Source organism: Mastomys coucha, unplaced genomic scaffold (genome assembly GCF_008632895.1).
Source record: "Mastomys coucha isolate ucsf_1 unplaced genomic scaffold, UCSF_Mcou_1 pScaffold15, whole genome shotgun sequence".
In the NCBI taxonomy this organism is placed as follows: Eukaryota; Metazoa; Chordata; class Mammalia; order Rodentia; family Muridae; genus Mastomys; species Mastomys coucha.
Genome location: NW_022196897.1, coordinates 137926347 through 137936055, shown reverse-complemented (window position 1 = coordinate 137936055; position 9709 = coordinate 137926347). Strand labels below are relative to the sequence as shown.

The 9709-nt window shown below is 43.9% G+C and overlaps 1 protein-coding gene across 5 annotated transcripts in view; it reads right to left on the bottom strand.

The window, feature by feature from the left end:
* The window catches only part of Csnk2a1 (casein kinase 2 alpha 1), a 49315-nt gene extending 41717 nt beyond the window's left edge, over window positions 1-7598 (bottom strand). Inside the window, exons 1-2 of one of the 5 annotated variants that reach the window (XM_031372257.1) lie at window positions 7446-7598; window positions 2918-2998 (exon numbers count right to left, since the gene is read on the bottom strand). The gene's annotated coding sequence lies outside the window, so the exon portion shown is untranslated. Of the gene's footprint in view, window positions 1-2917; window positions 2999-6986; window positions 7348-7388 lie in introns of those variants that run through there. The other 4 variants (XM_031372255.1, XM_031372256.1, XM_031372254.1 and 1 more) reach the window with 4 other exon arrangements.
* Window positions 7599-9709: the final 2111 nt, after the last annotated feature.

Below are 9709 nucleotides of genomic sequence, written 5' to 3'. Positions count from 1 at the left end.
AAAAAAAAAAAAAAAAAAAAAAAAAATTTATATCAGATATAGCAAGCATTATTAATTACTGCCTGAAAATCCTAAGCCCTTAGCATATTCAATGGCAATTTACATCAGATGTAAGTTTCTGCAACATATATTTACACACAAGCTGTCAAGTTATATATATATAAACTTGATATAAATGTTATAAACAGTTAATACATTGCACATACCTTCCAGACTAGGTATCATGTTAAACTGTGTTTATATAGTCTCAACTAATCCTCACAATGAAGGAGCAGGCATAAAGAACTATATATAATCACAGGTATTTTATAGTGCTCAGAGAATACAGTTCCAAAGCCATGACTCAAGACTGCCTCAACCAGGATTCTCCTTACTGTAAAGTCTAAAAAACAAACTTAAAGCAGGTAACCTCAAGAATTCTTCATATCTTGAAATGTTATTTTGTCAGCTGCATTTCAATGATTCCAACTTGAGCATACTATTGAAGAACAATAGACAAGTTGAACATAGTGGATCACACATGTAACACTAGCGCCTGGAAGGAGCCACTGTGAATTGGTTCCAGGAAAATCTGGGCTAAAGAATAAGATATTCTTTCTTTCTCTCTCTCTCTCTCTCTCTCTCTCTCTCTTTCTCTCTCTCTCTCTCTCTCTCTCTCCATACACACACACCTTAAGCTATAAACTATATTTTGTAATTATGATTGCTAAATCTAACCTCAAACACAAAAAATAGTTACAACTTTGAGCTGAATTTTAGAGAACAGACAGACCACAGTTTATGTCATTAATTCACCAATTCACTAAAATGTGCATTCCATTTCCATCTCTTCTAATATACAGGGTTATCTTTTTACAGACATGAGTAGCTATCAACTTATATAATGATCCTACCAAAGTGATTCAGTACTAGAACCTGCATTTTAGCAGATTATCTAGTCCCTTCTTAAACTGAGTTGTTAAGAGCATCTGGGTCAAGAGGACTCCAGTTCAATTCTCAGCACAAGCATGGTGGCTTACTACGATCTAGAACTCGCTCCAGTTCTAGTAGAACCCAACACTCCCCCTGGTCCCCATGGACACTAGACACACTTGTGGACAGACACATGTGCAGACAAAACACACACAATTTAAACATCAAGCACAAGGCATAAATTCCACTCCATACTATTATTCTATGAATAATCTTTGCTGCCTTTGTTCTCTGGAAATCAACCACCCCAACATTCTGAAATAAAGCTGCTGTAACAAATTACCACAACATACTAAGTCAGATACAGAGTAGGCTTAACTGGATCTTGCTGAAAGTCCAACTAGGCCAAACACAAAGTATCAGCCAGCTGTTTTTCTTGCTAGCCGCTCTGAAGAATCTGCTCCCTGCTCATTCAGGTTGTTGGTTTAATTTCCTATGGTTGTACAACTGGAGGTCTGGCTCCTTTGATGGCTGTCAGCTGGTGCTCCCTTTGCTACACAAGGCTACTGTATTCATAATTTCCCTGTTGCTAGATTCCAGAATGGCAGAATGAAGTCCTTAAATTCATTACTCAAAAAACTAATTAATAAATTAATCTGAAGAACCAACCAACCAAAAAGCCAGTATCACTATGTAGCCCTGGCCGACAGGAATTGACTTATATAGGCTAGGCTGGCCTCAAACTCAGAGACTCACTTGTTTCTGCTTTCAGAATGCTGGGACTAAGTGTGTGGGGCTGCCATATCCAGCACGTTCATTGCTTTTAAAAGACCTATAGATTAAGATTAAAGCTACAGGGGGCTGGAGAGATAGCTCAGCAGTTAAGAGCATTGACTGCTCTTCTAAAGGTCCTGAGTTCAAATCCCAGCAACCACATGGTAGCTCATAACCGTCTGTAATGAGATCTGACACCCTCTTCTGGAGTGTCTGAAGACACCTACAGTGTACTTACATATAATGATAAATAAATAAATCTTAAAAAAAACAAAAAAGATTTAAGCTCCAAGGAAAAAAACAAGACAAAACAATCTCGAGTCCCCTAAAAGTCTGTATATCAGAGGTTCTCAATGTGTAGGCCATGGCGTTTTGGTGGCTGAATGACCCTTTCACAGGGGTTGCATATCAGATGCTCGCTCACATTACAACTTATAACAGTAGCAAAATTACAGTTATGAAGTAGCAACAATAACAATTTTATGGTTGGGGTCAACAGAATACAAGGACTATATTAAAGGGTCAAAGCATTAGTCCCTTCTGCCATATAACAATATTCTAGAGATTAGGGATTCAACATTTTAGTGGGGTCATTTTGTCTCCAAAGATTTTACTGTGCCACTCACAACATACATTCATCCTATACCAAGTTAAGCCCAACATCTCAAACTACTATAGCACCAACCTGAAGTCCAAAAGTCTCATCTATAGTTCCAGGTTTAAAAACCCATATCTCAGCCAGGAGTGGTGATATACAACTGTAATCCCAGCACTTAGCAGGTAGAGACAGGAAGATGAACAAGTTCCAAGCCAGCATAGTCTAGTGAATTTCTAGCTAGCAAGAGATACACAGCAAAAAAATCCTACCTTAAAACAAAAAACAAGCCGGGCGGTGGTGGCGCACGCCTTTAATCCCAGCACTTGGGAGGCAGAGGCAGGTGGATTTCTGAGTTTGAGGCCAGTCTGGTCTACAAAGTTGAGTTCCAGGACAGCCAGGGCTATACAGAGAAACCCTGTCTCGAAAAAAATTCAAAAATTCAAAAAAAAAAAAAAAAAAAAAAAAAAAAAACACCCAAAGTGACTCCATTTCATTGTCCAAAGAAAATGCTTTGACTTCCAATCCTCTAGGCTATTGGTTCCTTCCACTTGAGGTGCATGGGCACACAAACACCTTGCTTTATGAAAAGCAGCACTATTTCAGAGTTCAACAATCCTTTTTAATTTTTCCTACCTCTTTCAGTGGACACTATCCGGTAGGGCATAAAATTATCAATATAATGGGGCTTTCATGAACTTCACAGGGGTCCACTCCCTATAAAAGATATTCACAATTAAAGCAAGTTGCACCTTCAACATTTTTCAAGAACAACTTGAAAAACAAATACAGGCCAGGCAGTGGTGGCACACACCTTTAATCCCAGCACTTGGGAAGCAGAGGTGGGTGGATTTCTGAGTTCGAGGCCAGCCTAGTCTAGAGTGAGTTCTAGGACAGCCAAGGCTATACAGAGAAACCGTCTCGAAAACAAGAACAAAAAAAGAAAAACAAATACACAAAACAAACATAAAGCCGGGCAGTGGTGGTGGCATATGCCTTTAATCTCAGCACTTGGGAAGCAGAGGCAGGAAGATTTCTGAGTTCGAGGCCAGCCTGATCTATAGAGGGAGTCCCAAGGCAGACAGACAGGGCTATACAGAGAAACCCTGTCTCAAAAAACCCAAAACCAAAAACCAATAACCAAAAAAAAAAAAAAAAAAAAAAAACAAAACAAAAACCAAAAATAAACCCCTAGTTTATCTGCAAATAAATTTGCAAACTCTACCTTCCAAGACACAAGATACAATTTCGGCTAAGCCCGCTGGCCAGTCATCTCTTGTCAGTTTTCAGTAATGTATAACTCACTATCTCAACCTTCACTAGCGAAGTCATTAACATCCACATTCCTACTAACAATCTGTTCTAGGTCTTTTCTATCTTACTACTCAAAATTCTTCCAACCTCCTCCTACTGCCACTTCTATGTTTAGATAACAACACCCTACTCCTGGTACCAAAACCTATTCTAGAGTTCTGCTACCATGTCACTAACAATGTAGTGGTTTACATTATCACAAATTTATTGTCTTATGATTTCTATAGGTTGTATATTGGATAAGGTTGGCCAGGTTAGGATCTCAAGGTCAAATATTAAGTTTTCTGCAAAGCTGTTTGGCTTGCTAAAAACTCTACAAAAAATCCACTTTTAAGTTCATTCAGATGTTGGTATTCAGTTCCTTATGGCTGTAGTGAAGTCCCCATATATTTACTGTCAGATAGTTGAGGCTGCCCACATTCCATCTCATACTCTCTTGTCAGCCTTCTCTAAAAGCACCTAATGGAGTCCCTCTTGTGCATTAAATTTCACTGATTTCCCCCACCTACCCATATCTGATTCCAGCTGGAAAAAGTACTCTGATTTTAAGTGCTCATGTGATCAATCTGTGACTAAGCCAAGAGCCAGGTTAATTTCCTACTTTAAGATTTGGGGGTGGGAGGGCTGGAGAGATGGCTCAGCAGTTAAGAGCACCAACTGCTCTTCCTGAGTTCAATTCCCAGCAACCACATGGTGGTTCACAACCACCTGTAAAGAGATCCGATACAGGCTGGTGAGATGGCTCAGCGGGGAAGAGCACCGACTGCTCTTCTGAAGGTCATGAGTTCAAATCCCAGCAACCACATGGTGGCTCACAACCACCCATAATGAGATCTGACGCCCTCGTCTGGTGCTTCTGAAGAAGAGAGATCCGATACCCTCCTGTGGAGTGTCTTAAGACAGCTACAGTGTACTCATATAAATAAAATAAATCTTTAAAAAAAAAAAAGATTTTTGTGGTAGGAGAAATGGCTCAGTGTAAAAGCAAGTACCACTTTCACAGGACCCAAGTTCCATTCTTAGCACCCCCACCAGGCAGCTTATTATATCCACCTGTAACTCCAGCTGCATGAAGACTCAATACCTTTTTCTGGTCACTATGGACACCTACATACATATAACTCAAAATAAAATCTTTAAAAGAGCCTTAACATTAATTACATCTTCAAAGTCATTTTCTACTACACAAAGGAATAGTTATAGAGTGTGTACGAACACTCACGAAGCTTGGGTGCCATCTGCCTGTGTTATAAGCCCAAACCTCATGCTAAGTCTTTAAATCCAATTTCTAAGAAAGCCTTTCTTTTCTTTAGTTTAAATGACTATATGATGTAAAAACATGAGCATGGCTGGGAAAGTGCTTGCTATGCAAACATAAAGACCTAAGTTCAATCTTCAGCATCCACATAAAAAGTCAGATGCAAAAATCCTAACATAGGTGGGAAGCAGAAACAAGCTCCCAGGGACTGGCTGCCTCGCCAGTCTACCTAAATCATGGAGTTCCAGAATTAGTGAGATACTGTCAGTAAAATAAAAAATAAGGCAGTGGGGCTGAAGAGATAGCCTGGTAGCTAAGAGTGGGCACTGCTCTTCTTGTGGAGGATCAAAGTTCAGTCCACACTACCCAGGTTGGGTAGGTCACAAATGCCCCTAAGTCCAGCTCCCAAGTGTCCCTCTTCTGGCTTCCTGGGCACCGGCACTCATGTGCACATACCCCCACACAGATACGTAATTTTAAAAAGGTGGAGAGCAACTAAGGAGGGCACCTGACATCCACCTATGGCTTTCATGTTCACCCACAGACAAAAATATATGCACACATGAATGCATACACACACATGAAATGCCATGTTTAGGGATGAAGCCAGTACCTAGATGTTGGGTATGGTGGGTCACACCTGTAATTCCAATACTTCTGAAGGCTGAGGCGGGTGGACTTAAGACCATCCTAGACTACAGGAGTCCTTGCCTCAAAACACAAAAGCAGCAAAGAGCAAAAGAACCAAAAAAAAGGCACTCTGTGGAAATGTTGCCACTTGGCTCGTGCCACTTTGTTACCCAACTTCCATGTAACCCAGAAACTGATCTCCACCCCCCTTAAGTCAAAATAAAGTAGGTATGGTATGCTTAGTTTGTTGCAAAGAAAAGTTGCTAAAGAGTAACCTAACTTTGCAACTATTAAAAAAAAAAAAAAACAATCTAAGTACATATCCAACCCTTTCCTTCTTTCTTCAAGTTACACATCCTCCTCCAATAACAAACTAAAGTCAAATATTTCAAACTCAGGGAAGGACAAACTTGCCCTGATACGACTGCTGATTAACTTTTTTTTTTTTTTTAATTTTGTTTTGTTTTGTTTTCCGAGACAGGGTTTCTCTATATAGCCCTTGGCTGTCCTGGAACTCACTCTGTAGACCATGATGGCCTCGAACTCAGAAATCCACCTGCCTCTGCCTCCCAAGTGCTGGGATTAAAGGTGTGCCCTACCACTGCCCCGTCAAATTAACTTTTCAAGATGTCATATAGGGGAGGTAGTATATGAGACTTTCAGCCTCAGGTCTACTAAGCAAGTATAACCAGCTGATTTGTAGTAACTAGAAAGATGATTACTGAAGTAATCCTTAACCATAAACTTTACCTGGATGGGAGAAATTCAGAACTATCAATTAGCCCCTTTCCTAGCAAATCAGATGTACTGAGCACTTACTGTCTTGCTACATACTCCAGTAAACACTTGATACAAATTGTACACTCCTTAGCAAACTTACAAACTAGGGAATACTTCCATTTCACAAAGCCTATGGAGTTTAGGTCAGACAGCTAAGTCAGTAGCTCTGATATTTGAGAACCTGGAGACGTTTAGTTCATTGCCACTGTGGCCTATACTAATCATTCCACAAAATAAGGTCTTCCACCCTCTGGGGATGCTGGGGGGGGGGGTAATCTTCCCTTCCTACTTTGGTCTTCTCCCCTATGTGCCTTCCAAAAGATAAGTTACAAGAGAATCAATTCTACCCCAAATAACCTGTCACCTTTTCACAATACTTTCTTGCCCCACAAAAGCAAAAATCAAGATAGCAATTCTCCCAACTCTTGACTTTGCTTCCCAAAACAAACTCCAGAAGTTTCACCCATCACCGACCTAATAATATAGATCTGTTCCAACACTGCAAAAATCAAAGAAACAAATTCGAAAGTCCTCCTCTTTCAAAAGGTCACTAACATATACATACACATATACTCTCGGCCAACCTTTCTCTTTCTACCTACTTCTCCTCCACCCAGGTTTCCAAACAGCCCTCAAGCCCAACTCCACCCGTTCGGCCCCAATTCTTGCTTCCCTCACCCTCCCTCTCCCTCTCCCAACAACCCCGCCCCGGTTCCCCTCCACCTTGCACCGGGTCTGCAGGTAGAAGTTCAGCCCCGCCCAGAGGGACCCCACGAAGGCCCATCTAGGGGCTGCCCTGCGCGGCAGGAGGCCCTACTCCCTAGGTGCGCTTCCCCAGCGAAGCATCCGCGCGCGGCCCCCAGCTCCCTTCCCCCTTCCGCCACCCCCCCTCCAAGTTGTCCCTTAGTCTCCGCCCAGTCCAGCCTCCCTCCTGCAAGAACCTGAAGTCTGACAGCCAGCTCCCACCCTCACACCAGCCAGTCCCTCTGCCCAGCTCTGCGCCTTCTCCGGCGTCCGGGATGGACTGCAGGGGCCTCGGCTGCTGTGTGCGGCGAGGGCGTAGGGAGAGGCGACAGGCCGCTCGGAAGACGGCTAAAGGCGTGCGGGGCGACCGCGCCCTGCTACCTTGGCCTGGGCTCACCCGCGCGCCCCGATGACCTCGGCTCGCGGTTCCCACGGTACCTGCGGTGGAAGCAGCAGCGGCACTAGCCGCCCTCCCCTAGCCTCACACAGACAATATGGCGGCGGCGGAGGAGGAGACACACGGCTCGGCCGCCAGCCGCAGGGACCAGAGCGAGGCTGCAGCCTCCGCTGCCGGAAGCGGAAGCCCCCTCCCAACCAGAGGCGGGGCGGAGCCGGAAAGGGAGGAGGCGCCCCGCCCTCGGAGGCTCTGACTTAGCGGGGGTTGGGGGGCCCTCTGGCTCGTTCTATGTCATCTGGGAGCGTTCGGTGATAGGCTTGGAAGCTGAATGGAATGCTCGTCGTAAGGTTTAACAGGATTCTAACAAAGAAGCGCATTTAAGTCAGAGCCTGTAATAGGTGACTAGACAAAACATAAGCGTCCCATCAAGCACACAAACGACGGTTTGACACTGCCGAAGATGGCGTGTTTCCTGCACTACGCCTAGCGAGAGAGCGGCCAGCCGGCAAGTCCCGAAGTATGCGCGACCTTTCGCGCGAAGCATCCTGGGAGCTGAAGTCTCTCTTGCTCGGACCCCTAGTCTAGGATTAGGTTTCCAGCAGCACTTTTTTTCTACCCTCAAACTTGGGAGTTTAGACTAACAAAAGTTGGGTACCGTAGAGGGCATGACTCTAGAGTTTAGAATCTAGGAAAAGATGGTAATAGCCCTCTAGAGAACAAGGCCCCATTCCTTCTATGGAATCCTACCCAGAACTGCCAATTCAGAATACCATAGGGTTTTCTAATCTTTCAATCTGCCCTCATCCTCACTCTTATTGCGCCCGTTTCCTACTCCAAGCAGATAGGGGGCACTTTCTGCTATGCATACTGGATTATGTTCTTTTGTTCAAATATCTCCTGTGGATTCTCAAAATTCTCTCTTCTGCAACCAGACACTTGGCTTTATATATTTAATACCTACTCCATCCATGCCCCCCCCAAAAAAACTTGGCCAGATCTTTTTTTAAAATTCTCTTGCCTTCTCAAAAGTTCCTGATGTTTCCGCTCACTAAGACTGCAGATAACCCTGCAACTTGGCAGTATCGCATCCCTTTCTTTGAACTGTTACAATTACATTGTGGATTGGATAACTTGTATGCATTTGTCGAATTTATTCGGGGTGAAGGGTGCATGTTTTCTTCTGAGGACCTGCTCTCCAACGGACCATCATTTAGCAGTATGAGGTCTCTAGTTGGGCTCCTCCATCAGACTGTGAGCCTCTTAGTAAACAGAAGGTACTGCTGAATGCTATTCAGTGATGGCCTCACCTCTGGTAGGGCAGAGGTGTGAGGGGTGAAACAAGGGTGAGGAGGCTGGGTTATTTCTGTAACAGCCATTATCCCCAGCTGCCTCAGAATAACTGTCTATTCAGGGATAGGCTTTCCACCCTCTCCAGCCCCCCTTTCACAGTTTGTCAGCTGACTGGCACCTCTGCTCCCAAAGAGACATTCCTGCCCCCACCATGACAAGGGAATGATGGTGGCTTACAGTATGTACTGATAGTTCTAGAGAGGTGGCAGCTACGTTTTATGAGCCACTCCCAAATATCACGGGTCTGTGATATTTGATCCCAATTACCTTGAGTATCCACAATTATCTGGGTTTCTGAGTCTGAATGAAGCCACTTTCTTCTCTGGCCCTCAGTTTTCCCATCTGTATTAGTCAGGGTTCTCTAGAGTCACAGAACTTATGGGTAGTCTCTATATAGTAAGGGAATTTGCTGATGACTTACAGTCTGTTGTCCAACTCCCCAACAATGGTCAGCGGCAGCTGTGAATGGAAGTCCAAGGATCTAGCAGTTGCTCAGTCCCACAAGGAAGGCAGGCAAAGAAGAAAGAGAGCAAATCTTCCTTTTTCCAATGTCCTTATGTAGGTCTCCAGCAGAAGGTGTGGCCCAGATTAAAGGTGTGTGCTACCACATCTGGATCTGGGACTTGCTTTTGAACTCAGAGATCTCCTTGTCTTTTGCACAGGGTTTTTCTGTATAGCCCTGGCTGTCCTGGACTCACTCCTGTAGACCAGACTTGGCCTTGAACTCAGAAATCTCCTGCCTCTGCTTCCCAAGTGCTGGGATTAAAGGTATGTACCACCACTGCCTGATGATATCTCCTTGTCTTAATCTTCTGAGATTCATAGCCACTGTGGCTCAAGATCTCCATGCCAAGATGCAGGTCGGAAACTTGTGTCTCCCAGCCTCCAGATTAGGATCACAGGTGAGCCTTCCAATTCTGGATTGTAGTTCATTCCAGATATAGTCAAGTTGACA